Below are 27,833 nucleotides of genomic sequence, written 5' to 3' on the forward strand. Positions count from 1 at the left end.
TGGTCTGTTCCTGCTGCTACCTAGCATTTCTTCCGTGAGGAGCATTTACCTGATTTTAGCCAGGAGCAGAGAAGCAGTCTGAATGCATACGATGGCTTCACACTTGGCAGCGTGCGTTTGCAGCAGAGCAGGTACTGCCTGGAGCCCGGAGGCCAGACCGCCTGGGTTGGAGCGCGGCTGGCTCCCCAGCACTTGTGGGAATAGTCTGTGGGCTTCTCACGAAGCGTGGCGCTCTACCTGCGGGATAAAGGCTAGGACGAAGGAGATGCTGACGCTGTGTGCCCGGCTGGGGCCTGGGCAGGCAGATTCCTCCACCGCACTGATGTTCCAAGCTCCCAGTTCGGGCGGCTCACGGGGACTGGCCCAGATCCCGGGTTCCTCAGTTAGAACACGATTTAAAGGAGAAACCAGACTCACTGACCTAAATCCATCCCAGTCCTCTCTGGATTCGGGGACAGCTGTCGACTAGCAGTGACACAGCCAGCCATCAAGTGGAGAATCTTTGCGACTGCAGTCTGGGTGCAGGTGGAGCCTGGGAGATTGACAGTTTAATTGCGGTCCTCCGATGGCTTCTTCTTATTTTCCCTAAATAATCGTGCTCGCTAAGTTGTACGGTTGCCTGGATTAGTCTGCCTTCCATGCAGTCTTCATCTGTGCTGGTTGGAAATCAGGGTGCCAGGCAAGCCTGTTTAGTGCTGGCTCCTTCCTGCGTGATGTTATTCAACTAGGATGGGTCATACTGACAACAAAGAAGGAAGCAGAAAGCATCACTTTATCTCCTCTTGTGATGTTAGTGGAACATCACTCTTCTTTGCAGCGATTCCCTCATCTTTGTGTGTGTGTGTGTGGTGTGTGTGTATGTGTGTGTTTTAATTCATTGAATCAAAGAGCCTCACAGATATCATCATGAATGTGTGTGTATGTGTGTTTAAAATGATTTTTTGGGAAAAAAAAAAGGCAGCCTGTGGAGACAGCGATTTGAGACAGCCGCCCATTTAGGTTACTGCCAATTTGAAATACTTTGGGTTTGTGAAGCCGAGCCCTAAGGGACAAGCCGGGTAACTGAGAAAGAGATCGTAGATAAAGAAGTAAAAATGACAAGCATAATGGAGACTCTGCGGAAGGACCGTCAAAGCATCCGCTCCTGGATGGCAGTTGCACCAGGCTGAGATTGAATAATTCATAGACTGAAATTACCCTGTTTTCACCTTTCCATTTAAACCGGCATGATCTGAATCTCTAATCAATTTCCAAGATAAAGGAAAATGCCAGTTTGAATCTGAAGAGCTTTTTGAAAGCAGATGCGGCATCCCTGAGCCTGAATCTTTCAGTATCTTTCACAATTATCCTGTGAGAACTATACTTCATCACGAAGCACCACTACCAGGGAAAATGACTGTGATTACAATAGCAACAATAGAATACCATCAAATGATCGCTAATTTACCTAATTTGCTAAGACTGACTATATGCTTTTAATGCCCATGGTATGTCACCCTGCCTGGAACCCTGATCCCTCTCTCTCCGGAACAAAAATCAGGCAGTGTGTGCGATACCTCAACATCCTCCTAGGCTTCAATGTCTCTTTTGTTGGGTTTGCATTTGTATGTGTGTGTGTGTGTGTGTGTTTCCAATGCCTATAGCCCAAATGGCCATCTGGGGAGATGCTGAGCCTGTTGTGGATTGGGGGTTGATTCTTGGATATAGGAGAGTGTGGACTTGTTAATTTTTACCCCCTTTAAATTTTAATGTATACAAGCATGTGTTTACCAGGAGGGAGGGAAGATTCTGTTCTGGGAGAGGAGTTTTAAAAATGCAGCCAAGATGAAGTGTTCATCTTTGTTTCTATTTTGAAACAAATGCTGTCTGCTTTCAGGTTAGACAGCCCAGGATAATAATCCTGGGGTCACACGTTAAAAACTTCGCAGTTTGAAAGAAGCTCAAGAAACATCCAGTAATATCTCTGTGCAGCCCCTTTTAAAGAGCATGTGAGTCTGGGTGAGTCAGTGAAGCTCCGGTCCTTGACTTTGGTTGTTGTTTGTGTCTGCACGCTCTCCAGGCAGAAGTTTCACCTAAACAAGTGCTGCAGGTTTCATCTCTAGGGTCACTGAGCCACCCCAAGACAGCGGCATGGCTCTTCAAGGCTCCGTGGAGAACAGACTGTAGTCATTTAATACGTGCTGGAACTTGTAGAATTTGACTCTCACTAGCAGACAGTATGTGGGTTCCTGCTAGTCAAGTGAGTTCAGCTTGACTGTCTAGATAGGGTTTCTGGGATGACAGTCTCTGGTGGTGGGGGGAAGGTAGGGTTGAAAGGTACCTGTCCAATATTGTGAGTTTTTGGCTGAAGACTCTGAGCTCTGGTATATTTCTTAACCCATTACCCCAGCTTTACCCCTCCCTGCACCCCTGCGAATACATTTGTCAGAAGGAGGTAAGTTCTGTTTCTAATTGTTTCTTTAGCTGATGATGTTCCTTGTTGTCTGGTTTCAATGGGTATATGTTTTTTTATGTTGTGCTTTTTTTCCCACTCACTGTTATTCTAATTAACCGTGGGATAACAAGCAACTTTTTTTCCCCTGTTTTTTTCTAAATACAAAGAAAACATGGTGTTTTAAAAAGGTGATTTAAATATAGTTTTTGTTTCCTTTCTCTGAATACATTCAAGGTTTTAAGGCTTTTCAAAGGAAAAGGGGAAATAATTTTACATACCACATAACTTATTTAAAAATAGCAAGAATTCACTGGAGATCAATTATGTTACCATACTGTTTTTACTGTTTTGTGAGATAGCTCACCTTTTAAATACTGAACCTATTATGCTTACCTTTTCAAAAAGAAGCTTGGCGCTTAGTGACAAAGGACTTTTCACAAACCTACACTTCCTAGATGCCAAAGTGTTTTCTTTTGTAGTAAAAAAAAAAAATAGCCTTGATATTTTGCACAAGGTTTTAACCTCCTGGCATTTAAAGCTCTCCAATAGTCAAAACTAGAGCAGAGTAATTAATCACTGATTGAGCAAACTGGTATATAAGTCTGTTATAAGTAGTAACAGGTATCCCCAAATTCTCTAAGAATAATTGGAGATCAGATTTTTGTTGCTTTTTTGGGAATCAGAAACTAATTTTATTTACTTGATAAAGTAGCAAATTTTAAACATAGTTTTATGATTCAAGTATTTGTACTTCATATTCTTAGAAAATAAGGGGTTTGTTTTATTTTGTTAGGATGCAAGTGCCCCAGTATTGTCTTGTGTAAGAGCTTGATGATATTGAAATTCCCTTGTTTTGCCACCAAATAAGATGCAGTATCTAGAGCTGCTAACTTAGAAATCTTGAACTTTAGTATTTCTCTAAAATTAAATTTTCTCTTTATACTCTGTTTAAGTCATCGAATGTACATGATGATAGTATTTTTAAATAAGTTCTTTAGATAAATTCTAATTTATTATTGATAAGCTTTTCATTATGGGTATGTCTTATAATGTTCTAGATAAGTATAACATAGGTGAAAAAGACTACCAGGATAACTTTACAACTGCAAATAATCTGAAAAATTGAAGAATAAACTGTGAAAGGAGACTGGCAGGGGTTAGTTTTGGTAAATCTCAGATAATCATGGCTTAACAGTATTTTATAACTTTTTTTTTTTGATGAGCATGAGAAAGAAAGGTAAAAAGTTATCCCCTGCTTCCTAATTCCTAACCCCCAATCACTGCAGAGAGTCATCTACAGTTAGAAGGAGTGATTTAAAGTATAAATACCTGGAACCATCCTCACAGAATCTAGAAGAACACCTCATGCTTTAAGGTAGGGTGGACAAACTTTATCACATAATACCAACAGTCTTTTCTGCAACACATACTGTGGTGAACAGATGCATTTCACATGTAGTCAGATAGAATATTCCTAGTTGACATGGGATTTCTCTAATTAGCATGTGCTACAAGAACAATGGCATAGTGTAGTTTTTCCTAAGTGTTAGTGGGGTAGTTATGAAACATGTTTTTACCAAGTACCAATATTTCTGCTGTCCTAGACTGCCAGAGAGAAAAAGGCAGGTGAGACAAAAAAAAACAGGTAAATAATATCAAAGATAAGCCCTCATATTAGTCAGTGAGGCTTTTTAAAAATAGCATAATCAAAAAGATTGAAAATCTTGTGTTTGTGTACTGGGTCTATGTACTGTCTTTTAAAGAGAAACTTCTCTCTAGTAAGAACATCTTTCCAACATTTGACTGTGAAAAACTTCAAGCATACAGAAAAGCTGAAAAGTACATTTGAACACCCACATACTAACCCCTTAGATTCTATAAACATCATTTTCCTATAATGACTTCATCACATCTACATCCAGCTATGTACCCCTCTGTTCATCCACCAGTTTCAGCTTATTGTTTTGTTGCATTTCAAAGTAAGTTGCAGGCGTCAGTACAGTTTATGTGTAAGGACGTCCAGAAGGAGATGCCTGCTGAAGTGTATAAAACTAGAATTCAACATTTGTTTATAGTGTTTTTCTTTAAGTCAAATTTATATATGACGAAGGTAGAATTTTGAAAGCAATATACTATTTTTTTCTTATGCGGCAGTATTTCTTTAACATGATGAATGGCTACCTGCAAAGCTTTACGATCCTGTGTTTTAAAGGTACTGCTCTTATTGTTTAGTTGCTAAGTCATGTCCGACTCTTGCGACCCCGTGGACTGTAGCCCGTCAGGCTCTGCCCATGGGATTTCCCAGGCAAGAATACTGGAGTGGGTTGCCATTTCCTTCTCCATGTAAAGGTACAAATCCCACATTTATGGTGGAGGGAACAAGGCCCTTCCCAGTCTGAATCCCCATCGCCCAGGTGAGCCTTCACCCACTAAGCCTAGGGACCACTAGGAATGCAGCATCAGTACTGGGATGTAGGAGGTTTCAGGTATACATAGTTAATTTCCAAGGTCTATGCCCATTCTTTGACCAGTTTTCCCTTATTTTATCTGCAGACACTTATAAAGTTACCCTTTTGCCTCTTGCATCATCACCAGCTATTCTTTTACTTGGGTTCTTCTCTGCCTTTCCCATTTCCTGCCCTATTTTTCCCTTTTCCACTTTGTTCTGACTCCTAATTTTTTTTTTCAGAACAAAGAAATAAATCTCTTTATTTTTCAAGTCATTCTTCTGCATGCAATTTCAGGGAAATGATTATGGGAAACAGAGGTAGGGAGATAAAGAATCGCAAGAATGCTTACAGTGATTAATTTCTCTTGGTCATTTATGTTGTAAATATATAAATGAGTTAAGGATTGCCCTCTCAAGACTTCTTCATGAATCCATCTCTGGAATCCAGCCTTGTGGGTGAGATTTTATCCGGTCCTCTCTTAGCTGCATGCTACACCAACCTCCTCTAAGATCTTCACTGGTGCAGCTCCTAAGAATGAGCACATTCTCTCTGCTTCCCAAATCTGCTAAGTTTCAGAGACTCAGCTTCTGGTCACCAGTTCTGGTCCATAACACTTCTATCAGTAGCAGCACAAAGCCCTGCTTCTTAAATTATGTTTCGCCCTGACACCTCCGGAGAAGGCAATGGCAACCCACTTCGGTACTCTTGCCTGGAAAATCCCATGGACGGAGGAGCCTGGTGGGCTGCCGTCTATGGGGCCACATAGAGTAGGACACGACTGAAGCGACTTAGCAGCAGCAGCAGCCTGACCCATCAGGATGAGAAAATCCTCAAATCTTTGGTCCTTTCTAGATGGTTTCTCCCTAGGGTCATCTTTCTTCATTCAGTTCAGCATACCTAAAGTTTTCATTAGATGTTAGATAAAGAGATCATTAGAGCATTGTGACTGGGTCTGCCTTTGACTAGATTGCCGCCAGTTTACCTATTTTTATGAAGTACTAGTTGGTTTTAACAGGCCGGTTTAAAGTTTAGGTTCTGTAATTAGATAGTCCTGGATTGTAATCTGTATTGTCACCTAACTAGCAACATTACTCTAAGTCAAGTTACTCAACCATTTTAAGCTTCACTTCTTCAAAGGTTGCTGTGAGTATTAAATTACATATATATGTAATTTGTGTATGTAAATTACATATATATATATATATATATATGTGCTTCCCAGGTGGCACAGTAGTAAAGAATCTATCAACGAAGGAGACAAAAGAGATGTGGGTTTGATTCCTGAGTTGGAAAGAGCCCCTGGAATTGGAAATGGCAGCCCACTGCAGTATTCTTGCCCGGGAAATCCCATGGACAGAGGAGCCTGGTGGGCCACAGTCCACGGGGTTGAAAAGACTTGGACATAACTGAGCACAGCACAATAGCAGCATATATTATATAATATAGACATATATTTATATATAAATATATAGATTATAATTTATATTTAAACATTTTGTTTATAAATTATATATTATTTTTTATATAAATAAAATGTATAACTATATAATATAATTAAGATATTTTATTAGGTATCTATAAAGTATTTAGCACAATGCTTGGCCCCCACTCGGTAGTCAGTAGATTTTAGTGTCCTTATCGTCATCATCACCACCGTCATCATCGTTATCAACTGAAGGTGTCATTGTCCTAGAACTCAACTGACTCTCCATCACCCAGTGCTCTCTAATGGATCCTAGCACACTGCCCTCTCTCCTCATGTCCAAATATGCTTATCTTAATGGACTGCCCATTAAATTCTTCCCCGTCCCCCTTTGAAGTCCTAAAAATACCCCTCTCCCCCGTTTCAGTCTGGGGTGGAGCAGAAACAGCCAGTAAACTCACTGAATGACCAAGCTCTTCCAAGTGAGGTCTCCAAGATTCCCTCCAGTGTCCCCCATGAGACTGCCCTCTGTCTTTCAGAATTCTGCTTTACAAAGTGTGAAATAGGTACAAGCACAGGTTTAGTTTAATTTTGACAAAAGGGGGAGGCACAGGGTTTTTCCCTCTAGGAGGGTCAATGGTAGAGTTGTGGAAGATTAATTTCCTACCACATCATCCCTAACCCTTCCCATCCCACAGAACATAGCAGAGGCCCAAGGATATACCAGAGAAAATAACAGCCTTAAGACCCAGCAAGGGGGGCCTCTGCCCTGGGCACCATGCTTTCGAGAGCCATCGTTTAGAGGGTCCTGCCGTGGCCCCTCTGCCGTCATTCCCTGTCACGGCCGTCCCCACATGGCAGAGTCAGTGAGTCAGGGGACACCCCCTTCCAGAGCCGGTGCTGCCTGGAACCCTGAATTTCTGCATCGGCATCCTCGGCCTGCCTGGCTGAGGACAAAGGATGCTGCCAGCGTGTGCACTCCTCCACCCGAGAGGTGAGTGGAGGTGGCCGCTGACGGGGCCGCCTCGGGTTGTCCCCGAGCAGGACCCCGTGGAGCCTTCCTGGGAACAGACCCCTCCCCCGTATCCTCAAGTACCCACATCACAGTGTCTGATGCCCGCTGCCGGAGTTGTTTTACAGATGAGAGAGCCCCCGCCAGATGGAAGACGTTAGGGACTTGATGATGACGGCACGTAGCCCCCACGCCTGCTGGGGTTTATGGTGGCTCACGTTAACAGGGGTGGCACCTACGCCGTCAGCCGATCAGAGAGTTGTGCGCTAGCTGCTCGCGGAGCCCGGGACGCCCCTCCCTCAGCTGGCCGCAGACAGGCTTTGCTGAAGCCGAGGAAGGAGCTGAGGGTTTTGAGCACTAGCTGTCCTGGTTTCTTTGCTTGGCGCCCGCAGTCAACGCTGCCGTGCCCCTCACCACAGCCAGATGCCAACAGAGAGGCTTCGCCGCGCATGCTGGAGTCGGCCAAGGGGCTGGACCCTCCAGAGGCGGCGGTCCGTACCCCGGAGCAGGGAAGAGCCCCACGTTCCATGCTGGTCTCAGGAAGGAGGATTTGTCAAGGTAAGAGAGTGGGATTTGTTTTATTTAACAGCATATTGGCTCGGTTTGTATCTTTGAAATATTTAGAGATGGCGTGGAGGTCTCTGTCTACGCTCTTGCCCAGACCCTGCTCATGCCTGGGTCTACATAGGGGCTCAGGCCTGAACCTGAGCTCTGGAGGTCTCAGTCCCCCGAAAACCTGAGCTCTGGAGGTCTCAGTCCCCCGAAAACCTGAGCTCTGGAGGTCTCAGTCCCTCCATAACCTGATGGGTTGGCTATTGTGTTTCTGGACAAGTCAAGCTCCACTAGTTAGTACGGAGGGGAAAAGGCTGTTTACTAACTCAAATCGAGGAAGCTCCTTCTCGAATTGAGGTTTTTTTTTAATCCCAAAGTTGTTTTCTTTTAAACATTTGTTTATTTTTGTTTATTTGGCTGCGCTGGGTTTTAGTGGAGGCGTGTGGGATTCTTGGTCTTCGTTGTGGCATGTGGGAGCTTTTTAAAGTTAGTAAATTTGGAAAATATGAAAATTCCATTTTGTATTTACATATAGAACATTCTGTGGGGGGGGGGGGGGAAACTGCAAATGATTCTGTCTCTCTATGGGCATATTAAAGAGGAGTAAACTGGTCTTTTGTATTTGACTGAGCCAGAAAGCCAGCAGCTAACTGAATTAGGCAGGCGCTGGGTAGTATTTGTACGTTAGAGACTGTGAACCCAAAGGCTCCATTTTATTGAGCTACTTAAAGATGTGAATTTACTTTCAAAAGTATTAAATTCAATATTCGGTCCTGAAGAGATGAACTGAACGCAGAGAAGTTAAGAAATTAATACCTGGTAGTAGGAGAGTACTTGTTTCCTAAAATAAATCCTGGAGTGTATATGAGATATCTATATCTATATATGTAGTTATTATTTATTTATTTGGTGTCACCGAGTCTTAGCTGTAGCATGCTATTTAGCTGTGGGCATTTGGGTCCTTTTATTAATAGTTGCTGCAAGTAGGATCTAGTTCCCTAACCAGGGATGGAACCCAGGCCTCCTGCATCGGGAGCATGAAGTCTTAGCCACTGGCCCATCAGATAAGTGATATTTTTAAAGTTGGATTTGCAAATGAAAATTCAGGGGACAGAATGAGATTTGAGAAGCATGGACAGGGAAGATGCCCAGGACTCTGTGGGTGTTTTACACACAGTAAGTGACAGATGTATTGATGTCATTGAGTCCAGCATAAGACACAGGGCTAACGTAGTCGTGTCTGGAGCTGGTCAGCCCGGATTTGAACTGTGATCTTGTTGCTTTATAATCTGTGTGAACTTTGTGAGTTTTTAACCCCTCTTCGTTTCTTGGTTTCCTCATGTGTAAAGTAGGGGTAATAGTGCCCTCCTTGTCGGATAGGGACGAGGGTTAACTTAGTTAATATTTGCAAACCAGAGTTTGGGCACAGAGTATTTGTTAAATAACAGAGCAAAAATGGAAGATGAAGAAATTCAGATCGAGAGGTTATTAACTTGTTCCCAGTCACACTGTGAATTAATAAAAGATCCACCATCCAACACAAATATCAGGCCTGTTTCTGAGAGTGGAACATTGCCCAAGAGCTGATGTTGGCCAAAATAAAGTATCTGTTTGTGTCACTTATTAGATGTCTAAAGGGGAAACAAGAACTTCTTAAAAAACTGAAGTACATTATCCTGATGAATTTTTTAAGCTTTTGTTTTACCCTTGCTGTACTTAAATGTTGTTTTACACACTGTTATTCCATATTCAAGTTAACTCTTATAATAATGATAATCTGCCGATAATAATACTCTTACAACAATCTGCCAAGACAAGATAGCTTGCTACCTCACTCTGCGTTGTCTTCTTGAGGAAAAGGGCCACTGCCACACACACACACACACACACCTCCAACCACGGTACTCTGCAGTGAGTCTCAATACAAAAACAGTACACATATATGAGAGACATTGGGGAAATGCACAGAAGCTAAAAAGCAAAATAAACCTCAACAATAATCCCAGTACTCATAAAACGAGCACTGATTGATACAATTGTGTGTATATGTAAATTATAAAGATGGGACTTAAATTGTATACCTTGCTTTGGAAAGCTGCTTTTAAAAGAGTATATCAAGAGCAGAGCCCTTTAATTGCTGTGTGTTATTCCAATATACAATCCTTGGAACATTTAAATTCTTCCAGATTTCTACTATTATAGATGTAATTGGAAACATTAAAAATTTAATGTGGCAGAATGCATTCAGAACCAGCTGGGTTTGTTTCCAGGCTGCGGGTTCATTATAAAGCAACCAAGGTCTTTCTTTCCTCCTCTTCCCAAGGACCTACATGGGGCTTTGAGTCATGGCTATCGGTGCTTTCTTTGGTCCCAGGGGCAAGTCAGTAGGCTCTTGTGTTTTCAAAAGTGTGTGTTCAGGGAGGTGAGTCAACCGGGAGTCCTAGATAGGAAAGCATTTTGGAGGCTTTGAACTTCTAGAGTTAGGAGGGAAAAGGGCCAGACTGGAAGCAGAAGGTGGAATATTCCAAGATTGGGAACAAGGCATGGGTTTCTCAGGAAGGAGGAATATTCAGGAGACAGTGGTGGCAGCAAGCTTGTGGTCGCACCCTGCAGGTGGCAGAACTGTGAATGGGGGGCTGTGGGGATGCCCTGGGACCACCCTACACTCCTGTGGCTGAATTGGGTCCAGAGGGTGTGATGTCATCCACAGAGACGTTGACCTTGACTATATGCATGCAAGCCTGAAGAGTAAAACTTTTAGGGACTAAACTATCTTGCCTAGCTTCTTCTACTGCCTAAGCCCAAGGATTCTCCACAATCCCAAGGGCTGGAAGAGGAAAACTAGAACTTAAAAAAATGATAGAGTATCCCACCAACCCTAGGGTGATAAACTAGACTTTTTTGTTGTTGCTTAGAAAGATGATATGGTACCCAAGTATTTGGGGTACTTTGCATGTATGTTTTGGGTTGGCCAAAAAGTTCTTTTGGGTTTTCTCGTACAATCTTACTGAAAAACCCAAATGAACTTTTTGGCCAATCCAATATAATTTAGTATGCCTGATGATCTGCTTAGGATGAATTCCTAGAAATGAAATTACTTTAAAGAAAAGAAAAAAAGGAGGCTCCAGCTTAAGGGTTTTAGTATATACTATGTCTTATAAGTTTCTGTATTTTTCAAGTCCACCAATTCTATTTCTCTCTCACAATGGATTGTTAGGGAAAGAGGGAAAAGCGAAATTAGTCAAGCTAATTGATCATTCAGCGTAAATTTCCATTTATAATCTACCCCATCTGAGAAGACTTCAATGACTGGATTAGTTTATTGATAAGCCCAAGTGATCATTAATCATTAAGTATTTAAGCAAACAACATAAATTTCCACATGAGTAAGTAACATGCACTTTATCAGTTACGCAGACTGTCAATAAATTATCTAAAAAACCCAACTCCTTGGCACACTTGCCAGTTGTATGACCTTGAGCAAGTTACTTCTCTGAGCTTCAGTTTCCCCTTCTCTTAGTAGAAGTAATGGGTAATAATATAATAGGACTGATTTCTTGGGAGTGATTGGGAGAATTAGAAGTGGTGATATATGAGATACACTAGAAAAGTACCTGGCACCTGGTGTGTGCGTGCAAAGTTGCTTCAGTTGTGTCTGACTCTGTGCGACCCAGTGGACTGTAGTCCACCAGGTTCCTCTGTCCATGGGATTCTCCAGGTGAGAATACTGGAGTGGGTTGTCATGCCCGCCTCCAAGGGATCTTCCCGACCCAGGGATCGAACCCACGTCTCTAATGTCTCCTGCATTGGTAGGCAGGTTCTTTACCACCAGCGCCACCTGGGAAGCCCTGGCACCAGGTGATGACTCTGTAAATATGATCATCTGAGCAGGCAGCCTGTCCTCGAAGGGAGACCTCCTTCCTGACTCCCCAGTGTCGCCTCTCCCGTTTCTTATATTACGCTCCAGCTATTCAGAATCACAAGCTCTAACCTTTCCAGGCTCTCATTTTTCTTGCCGTTGTACATGCCACTCATCCAGCTGGAATGGCCTCAACCTCCTTCTTTTCCCAGAAAATTCCCTTATCATCGCTCAAGATTTAGCTTCTGTGTTATCCCTCTTCCTGCAAAGCCCTTTGACCTGAGCTGGGCACCCCCTGATGTCCATTTATGAAATGTGCATGCTCAGTCATGCCTGACTCTCTGCGACCCCCTGGCCTGTAGCTTGCCAGGCTCCTGTGTCCGTGGGATTTCCCAGGCAAGAATACTGGAGTGGGTTGATGAGATGTAGCCAAGTGTATTTTAATTGCTTGTCTATGCTGCTGTGCCCCATGCCCAGTTAACCTCCCCAAGATCAGGGAACATGCCCGATTTTCTGTTGTATCTCCAGGGCCCAGCCCAGTGTGGTCCATCATAGATCCTCAATGATCATTTGCTGAATGACTGCATTTGTCATAAGATCATTGAGGGAGGGACGGGCCTATTAATATTCATAGTGCTTTCAAGCATTGCCACAAATACCTCATTTGATTTCTGTGGACCAAACAAGCAGGGGTAATTCCTACTCTTACAGATGTGGAAACTAAGGCTCAGGGGAGTTAGAGCTCTTACCCAAGATGTTGTAGCATGCAGCAACTGAAGTCCAGTTCCTCTCCTTCCTCTCCCCTCTGGGCTGGATTTTGTTTGTTTTGCATTACTCAGCTCCATCTTTCCATAGCAGTCTCTTTAAGACACTGTGTGTGCTTTTGATTAAGGGCTGATCTCTCCAAGTAGGGTTAAAAGAAAGTTGGGAAAGGCAATGTAACCCCCGGGGACAGGCGAGCCAGCTGGAAAACTGGAGTGGCTGATGAAGGAAAGGAACGCAGAAGACCCAGGTTTTGTGCAGGTTCTTAGGTGGGAAGGTGAACCCCGGGGTTGTGTGCCCACCTCTGGGTTTGAGAAGTGAATCAGGATTCTTACTATCCCTTTCCCGGGGGGCTTTAGGCCAACAGAAATTATTTTGAATTTCTTTCCATCGTGCCTGTCTCTTGAGGCCTCGGGACACTTGAAAACCTGCCTCTGGGATTCTTGCCCATGGGCATGTGGAGATGATTTGGCTCCATCAACCAAGTGGAAATCAGCTGCTTGCTTTCTTCTGCTGTACTCTGAACTTTCCATTCAGAAGCTCTAATTGATACCTGCTAGTTATCTTTCTTGGTTTTTAGATCGGTGAGGCAGGAGGGATCCCCTCTTGACCACAGTTGCATTTACGCTCAAGAAGAATGAATGCTCTTCAGAATTTCACGCCCCAGATACCAGTAACAAGGGAACTGTGACAGACAATGTTTAATTTTATTATCCCTCCTTGGAGGCTTATAATTAAATGATGCTTTATTAGGAGTGTTGCAGAGTTAAGCTGATGTGTTCTTCCATGCTGCCTTCAATTTTCAGTCCCTTCTGCTTTGTGAGTTTGGATAATGGTCATTCTTTCTATATTATTTTCCAATTTTCCAACCACTCTCATCTGTGGTATCTCATTTGTTTCTTATGACCCTGACCTTGAGCACAGAGAATTTAAACAACTTAAAGTCAGGCGGATGGTGAGCAAGCAGGTAAGAGGCTCAGCTCCGGGCTGCAGATTCAGGCTGTCTCCTCACCCCTCGGAGGATATTTTGACCTGGAGCTATGGGATGCCCAACCTAAGGCTAGCCTGCCAGGTCAATTCGTGGAAACATGGATTAGCATACCTTACAGCTTTAAGGCTTCTGAAATCAGATCTTGAAGGTGAGCCATCTGGGAAGGAAAGGACTGAGTGAAGACTCGCAGACCAAATTCAAAGGTAGAGTCCCCCTTCCCATTCTCATACATGAACCTCGACTCTTCTGGCAGACTAACTGTACACGTTCAGGAATTATAGTCTTGAGAAAGATTGCATGCATTTCCCATGATGGGCCTTTACAATAAGGCCAGCTGCTAGCAGGAAGACAGTAGGATACTGGGTGGAAAGCATGCATTAGGGAGTGAAATGGACCTGTCTTCCAAGGCAACTTTGCCATGGACTGGCTCTGTGACCTTGAGAAGTTAGTTGCTCTCTCTGGGCCTTCATTTCTTAATTTTTACAATGTAGATAATAACAACTACTTTGTAAGGTTGTGAGGGTTCCTGATATCATGTCCCTCCAACACTTACTTAGAACACCAGCTCATTAGTAGATTCTGAATAAAAATCTGTTGCGTGGATGAAATGAATTTGAGATACCTATGGTGCACCTTGCGTAGAACCTGGTGAAAACAACCAGGGCTTTCAGCTAGCAGAGCTCTACAGAAGCACTAGAAGTGAGTTTCTTTAAATTCGTCTGTGCTATGCTGTGATTAGGTGCTCAGTCATGTCTGACTCTGCAACCCCATGGACTGTAGCCCACCAGGCTCCTCTGTCCATGGGGATTCTCCAGGCAAGAATACTGGTGGGGGCTGCCATGCCCTCCTGCAGGGGATCTGCCCAACCCAGGGATCAAACTCTGGTCGCCTGCATTACAGGTGGATTCTTTACCATCTGAGCCACCAGGGAAGCCCTTTCTCCAGGCAAGAATACTGGAGTAGGTTACCATGACTTACTCTAGGTTGGTTGGTTGGTTTAGTCTCTAAGTCGTGTCCGACTCTTGCGACCCCATGGAATGTTGCCTGCCAGGCTCCCAGGGGACCTTTCCAACCCAGGGATTGAACCCAGGTCTCCTGCATTGCAGGTGAATTCTTTACCATCTGAGCCACCAGGGAAACCCAAGAATACTGGAGTGGGTAGCCTATCCCTTCTCCTGGGAAGTCTTTCCAACCCAGGAACCGAACTGGGGTCTCCCGCATTGCAGGTGGATTCTTTACCTGGTAGCTGAGCTACCAGGGAAGCCTAAACTAGTCCAGCAATGGAATAAAAATAAATGTGTATAAAAGAGGTGATTTGTTTGGTTATTGTGAAATCAATTGCAAATCTCATTCTGGTCATTTGAGAGACTGGCAGGAAAGAAAGTATCTTTTATCTTTATTTATCTTTTCTAAAGATTTTTTTTTAAATGTGGACTGTTTTTTTGAGTCTTCATTCAACTTGTTACAATATTGCTTCTGTTGTTTATGTTCTGTTTTTTTGGCCATGAGGCACATAAGATCTTAGCTCCCTGACCAGGGATTGAACCTGCACCCCCTGCATTGGAAGGTGAAGACTTAACCACTGGACCACCAGGGAAGGGCCCAGAAGTGTCTTTTAGACCGTCTTGAAACATAGTTAAGAAATGGGACTTTACCCCAGTCTTTCTCATACTTTCTGGCTGACAAGTATAGGCTAGTTGAAATCTTCAGTGGGTTTGTGAACTTCAGGCCACTGGTACACCAAAATTGCACCACATTTGCAAATCTTTTGTAAGTTCACAATGGGGCATTGTTTTCTCTGCCCCAGGGTATGAGGATTGTCTGGGAAAAAGGTTAGTTGTTGCCATTACGGAACTTGGTATAACCAAGACTCCAGTGCAGTGTTGAAGCAGAAATAAACCATGGACTCTCGACACATTTGCCAAGTGATTTACAAATGTGTTTACTTAAAAAGTAAGCATAACACACACTCTTGTATAATACTATGTCTAGGGAAGTTTTGTGACTCTGCTATAAAATGCCCACACCATATTTAAGTAGGGGCTTCACATTTCCTTAATAGGATCTCAGACCAATTTTTGGCTTTATCCAAATGTGTTTCAGTAAACTTAACATATCTTGATTTCCTGATTTTTACTTACACCTCATTTATCCAGTTTTCTTGATATACCTAAAACTAGTTTTGAATAAGAGGATTGGCATTAACCTTAGAACCTCTAAAAGCAAAGTGCTGTTGGAAGTTTTCCAGTGGAGTAGATGGAGGGAAGAAGGGTGTTCTTGTTTGTTTTTTTTTTTTTTGGTGTTTCAAACTATGATATAGTGAAACAACTATCATAGACCAAATGAATCACTTGATCCAGTCTCCAGGCCACAGGCAACAGAATGTCTAAATCTTCTAAGACATATAATAATGAATATTTCTCCACTTTAAGAGGTGAAGGATAGAGACACTGCTGTCTGCCTTAGTAATCTGACTAAAGGGTTAAAAACTATTAATACATACAAGTGAAACTTCTTTTGTTATCTAAATAATAAATAGAAAGACAACTGATTAGGCTTATTGTGAAAGACAAATAGATCGATAGACCCAACATCCATTCCTAACACATTTTTCCTTCCTGTCTTCACCGTAAAACCTGGGCAAGTTAGCCAGTCCCTTTCTCAGCTTCTTTATAGAGAGAAATAATGATGCAAATTGTGTGGATCACAACAAACTGTGGAAAATTCTTCAAGAGATGGGAATACCAGACCACGTGACCTTCTTCCTGAGAAATTTGTATGTAGGTCAAGAAGCAACAGTTAGAACTGGACATGGAACAACAGACTGGTTCCAAATCGGGAAAGGAGTATGTCAAGGCTGTATATTGTCACCCTGCTTATTTAACTTATATACAGAGTACATCATGAGAAATGCTGGACTGGATGAAGCACAAGCTGGAATCAAGATTGCTGGGAGAAATATCAATAACCTCAGATATGCAGATGACACCACCCTTATAGCAGAAAGCAAAGAAGAACTAAAGAGCCTCTTGATGAAAGTGAAGGAGGACAGTGAAAAAGCTGGTGTAAAACTCAACATTGAGAAAACTAAGATCATGGCATCCGGTCTCATCACTTCATGGCAAATAGATGGGGAAACAGTGACAGACTTTATTTTGGGGGGCTCCAAAATCACTGCAGATGGTGACTGCAGCCATGATATTAAAAGACGCTTGCTCCTTGGAAGAAAAGTTATGACCAACCTAGACAGCATATTAAAAAGCAGAGACAAAAAAAAATAAAAAAAGCAGAGACATTACTTTGCCAACAAAGGTTCGTCTACTCAAGGCTATGGTTTTTCCAGTGGTCATGTATGGATGTGAGAGTTGGACTATTAAGAAAGCTAAGTGCCCAAGAACTGATGCTTTTGAACAGTGGTGTTGGAGAAGACTCTTGAGAGTCCCTTGGACTGCAAGGAGATCCAACCAGTCCATCCTAAAGGATATCAGTCCTGAATATTCATTGGAAGGACTGATGCTGAAGCTGAAACTTCAATACTTTGGCCACCAGATGTGAAGAATTAACTCATTTGAAAAAGACCCTGATGCTTGGAAAGATTGAGGGCAGGAGAAGAAGGGGATGACAGAGGATGAGGTGGTTGGATGGCATCACCGACTCAATGGACATGAGTCTGAGTAAACTCAGGGAGTTGGTGATGGACAAAGAAGCCTACTGTGCTGCAGTCCACTGGGTCGCAAAGAGTCGGACATGACTGAGTAATTGAACTGAATGATGCAAGAATTCAAGCTAATTTTCAGCAGATGAATATCTGCTGGGGTGGCAATGGAGCAAGGCTCTGGATAAGCTTTTGTTGTCCTGATAAAGCATGACAAACTTGTCTTGCAACATCTTTCTTTCTTCTGGTCTTAAATGCAGATGTGATGCCTGGAGCAACAGTAGCCATCTTGAATTCATAAGGGAAAGGCCAAGAGAATCACACAGACACTGGTCCTTCAGTTTTTAGCAGTCGAACCTCTGCCAGCAACCACTAAGCTCCACATTTCTAATAAGAAAAATCCACCCCTATTCCTTTAAGCCATTATTGTTGGGTTTTCTATTATTTGCAGTTGACCTCAATTCTATCTGAAATGCATTATCTGAAAGATTTCATGTGACCCCAGAGTCAAATCTATTCAACTTCTCAAGGCAGGCTCTGTTCTCCCACTGCACTTTTGTATGTTCCTCCCTTCCCCAGTCAAAACAGGCCCATGAAGGCATTAGTTCCTTTGTTTCTTTTCTCTATTTACTCTTGGTTTACTTCTCTCTCTGCCCCCATCCTTAAATCTACTCCATCTTTAAAGGCATATCCTTGTCTGTAGTCTCTCCTGTAGACCAAGCCATACCCAGTTCTCTGGGAAAACACTTGTGTGTGGGTCACTGTGTTTCTTAGAGTTTCCTGGGAAGTCTCAATTGTTCATTTGCTTCTCCCAAGTCTGTCCACTGGAAATGCAAAGGAGGTACAGGATAAATACTTTGATTGAGATGAAGAAATGACATTAATAGCTGTGGATTACTTTGAAAATGTTATATAGCATCAGTTCTTCCATCATTCCAAGTAATAATGGAGCTTCTATAAATAAAAGGGAGATTCTTAAAGCAGTGGTTCTGACTCCAGAAGCAGTTTTATAATTACAGCTCCATTAATGCAAAAGCTTTTTTTTTTTAAAGACTCAATTTCTCATTAGAATAAGAAAAATTATTCCTGGATATTAGTCACTAAATGAAACAAGATGGTTGAATTAGATTATGTTTTCTTTTAGCTTCAAATTTAATGAACTTTTCAGACTTTTGCTTGATAAAAACACATCTCTACAAATAAGTGATATTTTAGGGAACTAAACAAAATCCATTTCTTGCTCTTTCTAAATAATTCAGCCCCAAAACCATTAGATGAAGCACAGGAAAGTAGAGGTTCATGGTGAGGGGAGGAAGAGAGACAGGATGGCCCAGAATGGGAAGTCAGAGCCCAAGCATGATGAGGAAGGTGTTTCCATGGTGGAAGGGGTAGCCCAGCATGGAGGGCTGGATCCTAAATGAAGTTGATTGATCGAGTAAGTGTATTGAGAGTAATGGAAACCATGTGTATTCATCTGCTCAGGCTGTCATAAGAAGATACGTTGGACTGAGTGGTTTACACAACAGAACCTTATTCTTTTACAATTTTGGCGGCTGAACATCTGAGGTCAGGGTGCTATGATGGTCCAGTTCTAGTGTGTTGGGGGTAGGGGTCACTTCCTGGCTCTCACAGAGCTGGCTTTTGTGTCTTCATATGACAGAGGGATTGAGTGTCTCTTCCTTTACTTTCCAAATGTTTTTAATTGTGGTAAAGTCACATAATATAAGACATTCTTTTAACCATATTTAACTGTACAGTTCAGTGGTGCTAAGTACATTCCCCTTGTTATACAACTCTCACCATCATTTGTCTCCTAAATGTTTCACCTTCCTAAACTGAAACTCGGTCCCCATTAATCACTAATCCTTATCCACCCTCCCCAACCCCTGGCCCCTGGGGGGCATCAACCTATGTACTTTCTGACTGTGAATTTGGCTGTTCGAGGTACCTTGTATAAATGGAATCAAACAGTATTTTTCTGCAGCTAATATATACTGGAATGCATTTCTAAGGTTAACTTAATATATGTCCTGTTAACAGACTGTACCTTCTTTTTTTCTCTGTCCTATACAGTAGGCCTTCACCAGGCATCTGCTTCATACACAGTAGTGTATATACATCAATCCCAGTCTCCCAGTCCATCCCACCACCTCTCCCTGCCTGGCGTATTTGTTCTTGATGTCTGTATCTGTATTTCTGCTTTGAAAATAGGTTCATCTGTACCATTTTTCTAGATTCCACCTATATGCATTAATACGTGGTATTTGTTTTTCTCTGACTTCCTTCACTTTGTATGACCATCTCTGGGCCCATCCACGTCACTGCAAATGACCCGATTTCATTCCTTTTTATGGATGTTCATATTCCATTGTATATATGCACCATATCCTCTTTATCCATTCATCTGTCAGTGGACACTTAGGTTGCTTCCATGTCCTGGCTATTGTAAATAGTGCTGCAATGAATATTGGAGTGAATGTATCTTTGGGAATTATGGTTTTCTCCTGCTCTGTGCCCAGGAGAGGGATTGCTGGATGATATGGTAGTTCTACTTTTAGGTGTTTTTTTTTTTTTTTTTTTAAGGTTTGTTTGTTTATTTATGACTGTGTTGGGTTTTCATTGTTGCACGTGGACTTTCTCTATTTGCGGCAAGCGGGGTCTACTCTCTAGTGGCAGTGCTCAGGCATCTCATTGCAGGGCACAGGCTGTGGGGCATGTGGGTATCAGTAGTTGTGGCAGGGGAGGTCAGTAGTTGCAGCTCCTGGGCTCTTGAGCACAGGCTGAATAGTTGTGGCACACAGGCTTACTTGTTCTGTAGAATATGGGATCTTCCTGGGTCAGGGATCGGACCTGGGTCTCCTGCATGTGCAGGTGGATTATTTACTGCTGAGTCACCGAGGAAGTGCCCCCTTTCTTAGATAAGGTGCTGCCTGGTGTGCTGTGCTTGCAAACAGGCACGGAATCTGGGCAGGATCCAGGCAGGTCCGAAGCAGATCAGTGGCCTGCTCCCCTGCTTCTGAAGCCTGAACAAGACCTCCCCCATTTTAGTTTCCCTAACACTGGCTTTACATCCAATTTGAGTTTATTTTTGTGTATGGTGTTAGGGAGTGTTCTCATTTCCTTCTTTTACATGTAGCTGTCCAGTTTTCCCAGCACCACGTACTAAAGAGACTTGTCTTTTCTCCATTGTGTATTCTTGCCTCCTCTGTCATATGTGTGTTTATCTCTGAGCTTTCTATCTCGTTCCATTGATCTAGCTCTCTGTTTTTGCGCCAGTGCCATACTGTCTCAATTAGTGTAGCTTTGTAGTATAGTCTGAAGTCAGGAAGGTTGATTCCTCCAGCTCCATTTTTCTTTCTCAAGATTTCTTTGGCTGTTTGGGGTCTTCTGTATCGCCATACAAGTTGTAAAAATTTTTGTTCTAATTCTGTGAAAAGTGCCATTGGTAATTTGACAGGGATTGCATTGGATCTGTAGATTGCTTTGGGTAGTATAGTCATTTTCAAAATGTTGATTTTTCCAATTCAACAACATGGTCTATTTCTCCATCTGTTTGTGTTGTCTTTGATTTTTTTCATCAGTGGCTTATAGTTTTCTGCATACAAGTCTTTTGCATCCTTAGGTAGGTTTATTCCTAGGTATTTTATTCTTTTTGTTGCAATAGTAAATGGGATTGTTTCCTTAATTTCTCTTTCTGATCTTTTGTTGCTAGTGTTTAGGAATGGAAGAGATTTCTGTGCATTAATTTTTGTGTCCTGCAACTTTACCAAATTCTTTGATTAGCACAAGTAGTTTTCTGGTGGCATCTTTAGGATTTTCTGTGTATAGTATCATGTCATCTGCAAACAGTGACAGTGTTACCTTCTTATCCAATTTGGAATCCTTTTTATTTTTCTCCTGACTGCCATAACTAGGACTTTCAAAAGTATACTGACTTATAGTGGTGAGAGTGGACATCCTTGTCTTGTTCCTGATCTTAGAGGAAATGCTCTCAGTTTTTCACCATTGAGAATGATGTTTGCTTTGGGTTTGTCATATATGGTCTTTATTATATTGAGGTAATTTCCTTCTGTGCCCATTATCTGGAGAGTTTCTACCATAAATGGGTGTTGAATTTTGTCAAAATATTTTTTCAGTGTCTCCTGAGATGATCATATGGTTTTCATTCTTCAGTTTGTTTGTATGGTGTATCATGTTGACTGATTTGCATCATATTGAAGAATCCTTGCATCTCTGGGATGAGCTCCACTTGATCATGGTGTATGATGTTTTTAATGTGTTGTTGCATTCTCTGCTACTATTTACTTGCGAATCTTTGCATCTGTGTTTATCAGTAATATTGGTCTGTAATTTTCTTTTTTTGTGATATATTTGTCTGGCTTTGGTATCAGGGTGATGATGGGCATCATAGAATGAGCTTGGGAGGGTTCCTGACTCTGCAATTTTGGGGAAGAGTTTGGAAAGGATGGGTATTTGATACAATTCGCCTATGAAGCCATCTGGTACTGGACTTTTGTTTCTTGGAAGATTTTTTTTTTTAACTGGAGTATAATTGCTTTAAAATGTTGTGTTAGTTTCTGTTGTTTAACAATGTGAATCAGCTATATGTATACATATAGCTCCTCCCTCTTGAGTCTCCCTCCTACACCCCTCCTATCCCACCCTTCTAGGTCATCACAGAGCACCAAGTTGAGCTCCCTGTGCTACACGGCAACTTCCCACTAGCTATTTTATACATGGTCGTGTATATATGTTAATGTTACACTTTCAATTCATTCCACCCTCTGCTTCCCCTTCTGTGTCCATAACTCTCTTCTCTCTGTCTTTGCTTCTATTCCTGCCTGGCAAATACGTGCATCAGTACCATTTTCTTCTAGATTCCATATACATGCATTAATAGGAAATGCTTATTTTTTCTCTTTCTGACTTAACTTTGTATGACAGACTCTAGGTTCATCCACATCACTGCAAATGATCCAGTATCATTTCTAGCTGAGTAATATAGCTGAGTAATATTCTATTATATATATGTACCACCTCTTTATCTATTCATCTGTCGATGGACATTTAGGTTCCTTCCATGTCCTGGCTATTGTGAATAGTGCTGCAGTGAACATTGCGGTTGTTGTTGTTGAGTCACTAAGTCATGTCCGACTCTGTGCGACCTCATGGACTGTAGCACACCAAGCTTCCTTGTCCTTCCCTATCTCCTGGAATCTGCTCAAATGCATGTCCATTGAATTGGTGACGCTGTTTAACCATCTCATCCTCTGCCATTCTCTTCTCCTTTTGCCTTCAATATTTCCCAGCGTTAGGGTTTTTTCCAGTAAGTCAGCACTTCCCACCCGGTGACCAAAGTATTACAGCTTCAGCATCAGTCCTTCCAGTGAATATTCAGGGTTGATTTCCTTTAGGATTGACTGGTTTGATTTTCTTGCAGTCCCAGGGACTCTCAAGAGTCTTCTCCAGCACCACAATTTGAAAGCACCAATTCTTTAGTGCTCAACCTGCTTTATGGTCCAACTCTCATATCCATACATGTCTACTGGAAAAACCATAGCTTTGATTATACAGACCTTTGTTACCAAAGTGATGTCTCTGATTTCTAATATGCTGTCCAAGTTTGTCATAGCTTTCCTTCCAAGGAGCAGGCGTTGGTTTTTTTTTTTTGTTTGTTTGTTTTTTTAAATTTCATTGCTGCAGTCACCATCTGCAGTGATTTTGGAGCCCAAGAAAATAAAATTTGTCACTGCTTCTACTTTTTTCCTATTTGCCATGAAGTGATGGGACTGGATGGCATGATCTTAGTTTCTGAATGTTGAATTTTACGCCAGCTTTTTTATTCTCTTTCACCCCCATCAAGAGGTTCTTTAGTTCTTTGTTCTGCCATTAGAGTGGTATCATCTGCATATCTGAGGTTATTGATATTTCTCCTGGCAATCTTGATTTCAGCTTGTGATTCATCCAGCCTGGCATTTCGCATGATGTACCCTGCATATAAGTTAAATAAACAGGGTGACAATATACAGCTTTGTACTCCTTTCTCAATTTTGAACCAGTCAGTTCCATGTAAATTTCTAACTGTTGCTTCTTGGCCCACAGACAGGTTTCTCAGGAGTCAGGTAAGGTGGTTTGGTGTTCCCATCCATTTCAGAATTTTCCAGTTTGTTGTGATCCACACAGTCAAAGGCTTTAGCACAGTAAATGAAGCAGAAGTTGATGTTTTTCTGGAATTCCCTTGCTTTCTCTATGATGCAACAAATGTTGGCAATTTGATCTCTGGTTCCTCTGCCTTTTCTAAATCCAGCTTTTACATCTGGAATTCTCGGTTCACATACTGCTAAAACCTAGCTTGAAGGATTTTGAGCATTATCTTACTAGCATGCTAAATGAGCATAGTTGTCTGGCAGTTTGAACATTCTATGGCATTGCTCTTCTTTGGGATTGGAATGAAAACTGACCTTTTCTAATCTTGTGGCCACTGCTGAGTTTTCCAAATTTGCTAACAGCCCTTTAACAGCATCATCTTTTATGACTTTAAATAGCTCAGCTGGAATTCCCATCTCCTCCACCAGCTTTGTAGTAATGCTTCCTAAGGCCTGCTTGACTTCACACTCCAGGATGTCTGGCTCTAGATGATTGACCACGCCATCCATCATGGTTATCTGGGTCATTAAGACCCTTTTTGTATAGTTCTTCTGTGTAATTCTTGCCACCTCTTCTTAATCTCTTCTGCCTCTTTTAGGCCCTTACTGTGTCTGTCCTTTATCATGCCCATCCTTGCATGAAGTGTTCCCTTGATCTCTCCAATTTTCTTAAAGAGATCTCTAGTCTTTGCCATTCTATTGTTTTCCTTTACTACTCTGCATTGTTCATTGAAGAAGGCCTGCTTATCTCTGCTTACTATTTTCTGGAACTCGGCATTCAGTTGGGTATATCTTTCCCTTACATATATCTTATTGTATTATTGTTTTCTCAGGTGTATGCCCAGAAGTGGGATTGCTGGCTGATACAGTATTTCTACTTTTAGATTTTTAAGTAACCTCCATACTGTTCTCCATAGTGGCTATACCAACTTACATTCCCACCAACAGTGTAAGAGGGTTCCCATTTGTCCAGACCCTCTCCAGCATTTATTCTTTGTAGACTTTTAATGATAGCCATTCTGACCAGTGTGAGCCCTCATTATAGTTTTGATTTCCATTTCTCTAATAATTATTGCTGTTGAACTATTTTTCATGTGTTTGTTGGCCATCAGTATGTCTTCTTTGGAGAAAAGTCTATTTAGGTCTCCTGCCCATTTTTTGATTGAGTTGTTTGTTTTTCTGATATTGAGCTGCCTGAGTTGATTGTATATTTTGGAGGTTAATCCTTTGTCAGTTATTTTGTTTGCAAATATTTTCTCCCACTCTGAGGGTTGACTTTTCATCTTTTTTTATGGTTTCCTTTGCTGGGCAAAAGCTTTTAAGTTTGATTAGGTCCCATTTGTTTATTTTTGTTTTCATTACTCTAGGACATGGGTCCAAAAGGATCTTACTGTGATTTATGTCAAAGAGTGTTTTGCCTATCTTTTCCTCAGTTTTTAAAAAAAAAAATATTTTTAATTGCAGGATAATTGCTTTACAGTGTTGTGTTGATCCCTGTTGTACAATAACGTGAATCAGCATAAGTATACATATATCCCCCTCCTCTTTAACTTCCCTCCCTTCCCACCTCCCGCCCCTTTAGGTCTTCACAGAGCACCAGACTGAGCTCCCTGTGTTAAGCAGCAACTTCCCACTAGCTGCCTGTTTCACACACGTTAATATGTGTTTTAATGCTACTGTCTCAATTCATCCCACCCCCTCCTTCCCGTGTTGTGTCTGCAAGTCTGTTCTCTATGTCTGCGTCTAATCCTGCCCTGCAAATAGGCTCATCAGTATCATTTTTCTAGATTCCATATATCTGTGTTAATATACAATATTTGTTTTTCTGACTTTACTTCACTCTATATAACAGGCTTTAGGTTCATCTACCACGTAACAACCAACTCAAATTTGTTCCTAATGGCTGAGTAATATTCCATTGTATATATGTACCATAACTTCTTTATCCATTCATCTGTAGATGGAGATCTAGGTTGCATCCATGTCCTGGCTATTGAAAATCGTGCTACAATGAATGTTGGGGTACCTGTATCTTTTTGAATTATGATTTTCTCAGAGTATATGTCCAGTAGTGGGATTGCTGGGTCACATGGTAGTTTTATTCCTAGTTTTTTTTTTTTTTTTTAAGGAATCTCCATATTGTTCTCCATAGTGGCTGTATCAATTTACATTTCTACCAGCAGTGCAAGAGGGTTGTCTTTTCTCCACATCCTCTCCAGCATTTATTGTTTGTAGATTTTTGCTGATGGCTGTTCTGACTGGTGAGAGGTGATACTTCATTGTAAGTTTGATTGCATTTCTCTCATAATGAACGATGTTGAGCATCTTTTCGTGTGTTTCTTGGCCATCTGTGTGTCTTCTTTGGAGAAATATCTGTTTAGGTCTGCCCATTTTTTGATTGGGTTATTTGTTTTCTTGATATTGAGCTGCATCAGTTGCTTGTATATTTTGGACATTAATTGCAAATGAAGCAACTGAAAAAGGATTATTTTCTCCCATTCTGAAGGTTGTTTTTTCATTTTGTTTATGGTTTCCTTTACTGTGGAAAAGCTTTTAAGTTTAATTAGGTCCCACTTGTTTATTTTTGTTTTTATTTCCATTATTCTAAGATGTGGGTCAAAGAGGATCTTGCTGTGATTTATGTCAAAGAGGTTTATGCCTATGTTTTCCTCTTAAGAATTTTATAGTGTCCAGCCTTTTATTTATCTCCATAAACTGTTTTGGGTTTATTTTTGTGTGTGGTGTTAGGGAGTGTTCTAATTTCATTCTTTTGCATGTAGCTATTCAGTTTTCCCAGCACCACTTATTGGTCACCTAATCTATGACAAAGGAGGCAAGAATATACAAGGGAGAAAACAGAGTCTTTTCAATAAGTGGTGCTGAGGAAACAGGATAGCTACAGGTAAAAGAATGAAATTAAAACACTCCCAATGCTCTGTTCCATTGATCTGTATCTCTGTTTTTGTGCCAGTGCCATGCTGTCTTGATTAATGTAGCTTTGTAGTATAGTCTGAAGTCAGGAAGGTGGATCCCTCCAGCCCTGTTGTTCTTTCTCAAGATTTCTTTGGCTCTTTGGGGTCTTTTGTATTTCCATACAAGTGGTAAAAATTTTTCTTCTAATTCTGTGAAAAATGCCGTTGGCAACTTGATAGGGATTGCACTGGATCTGTAGATTGCTTCGGGTAGTGTAGTTATTTTCACAATGTTGATTTTTCCAGTTCAACAACATGGTCTATTTCTCCATCTGTTTGTGTTGTCTTTGAGTTTTTCGTTGGTGGCTTATAGTTTTCTGCATACAGGTATTTTGCATCCTTAGGTAGGTTTATTCCTAGGTATTTTATTCTTTTTGCTGCAATAGTAAATGGGATTGTTTCCTTAATTTCTCTTTCTGATCTTTTGTTGCTAGTGTTTAGGAATGGAAGAGATTTCTGTGCATTAATTTTGTATCCTGCAACTTTACCAAATTCATTGATTAGCACCATTAGTTTTCTGGTGGCATCTTTAGGATTTTCTGTGTATAGTTTCATGTCATCTGTAAAGACTATTTTACTTTTTTTCCAGTTTGGATTCCTTTTATTTTTCTTCCCTGATTGCTGTGGCAAGGACTATTATTACATTGAATAACAGTGGTGAGAGTGGATATCCTTGTCTTGTTCCTGATGTTAGAGGAAATGCTTTGTTTTACACCATTGAGAATGATGTTTGCTTTGAGTTTGTTGTATATGGCCTTTATTATGTTAAGGTAGGTTCCCTCTATACCCACTTTCTGGAGAGTTTTTTTTCTTTTATGATAAACGGATGTTAAATTTTGTCAAAAGCTTCTGAATCTACTGAGATGATCATACAGTTTTTATTCTTCAATTTGTTCAGTTCAGTCACTCAGTCATGTCTGACTCTTTGTGACCCCATGGACTGCAGCACGCCAGGCTTCCCTGTCCATCACCAACTCCCGGAGCTTGCTCAACCTCATGTCCATCGAGTTGGTGATGCCATCCAACCATCTCATCCTCTGTTGTCCCCTTCTCCTCCTGCCTTCAATCTTTTTCAGCATCAGGGTCTTTTCCAATGAGTCAGTTCTTCACATCATATGGTCAAAGTATTGAAGTTTCAGCCTCAGCATCAGTCCTTCTAATGAATATTCAGGACTGATCTCCTTTAGGATGGACTGGTTGGATCTCCTTGCAGTCCAAGGGACTCTCAACAGTCTTCTCCAACACCACAGTTCAAAAGCATCAATTCTTCAGTGCTCAGATTTCTTTATAGTCCAGCTCTCACAACCATACATGACCACTGGAAAAACCATAGCTTTGACTAGATGGACCTTTGTTGGCAAAGTAATGTCTCTGCTTTTTAATATGCTGTCTAGGTTGGTCATAACTTTTCTTCCAAGGAGCAAACGTCTTTTAATATCATGGCTGCAGTCACTATCTGCAGTGATTTGGGAGCCCCCCAAAATAAAGTCTCTCACTGTTTTCCTTGTCTCCCTATCTATTTGCCATGAGGTGATGGGACTGGATGCCATCATCTTAAGTTTTTGAATGTTGAGTTT

The sequence above is a fragment of the Dama dama genome, chromosome 7, assembly GCF_033118175.1.
Source record: "Dama dama isolate Ldn47 chromosome 7, ASM3311817v1, whole genome shotgun sequence".
In the NCBI taxonomy this organism is placed as follows: Eukaryota; Metazoa; Chordata; class Mammalia; order Artiodactyla; family Cervidae; genus Dama; species Dama dama.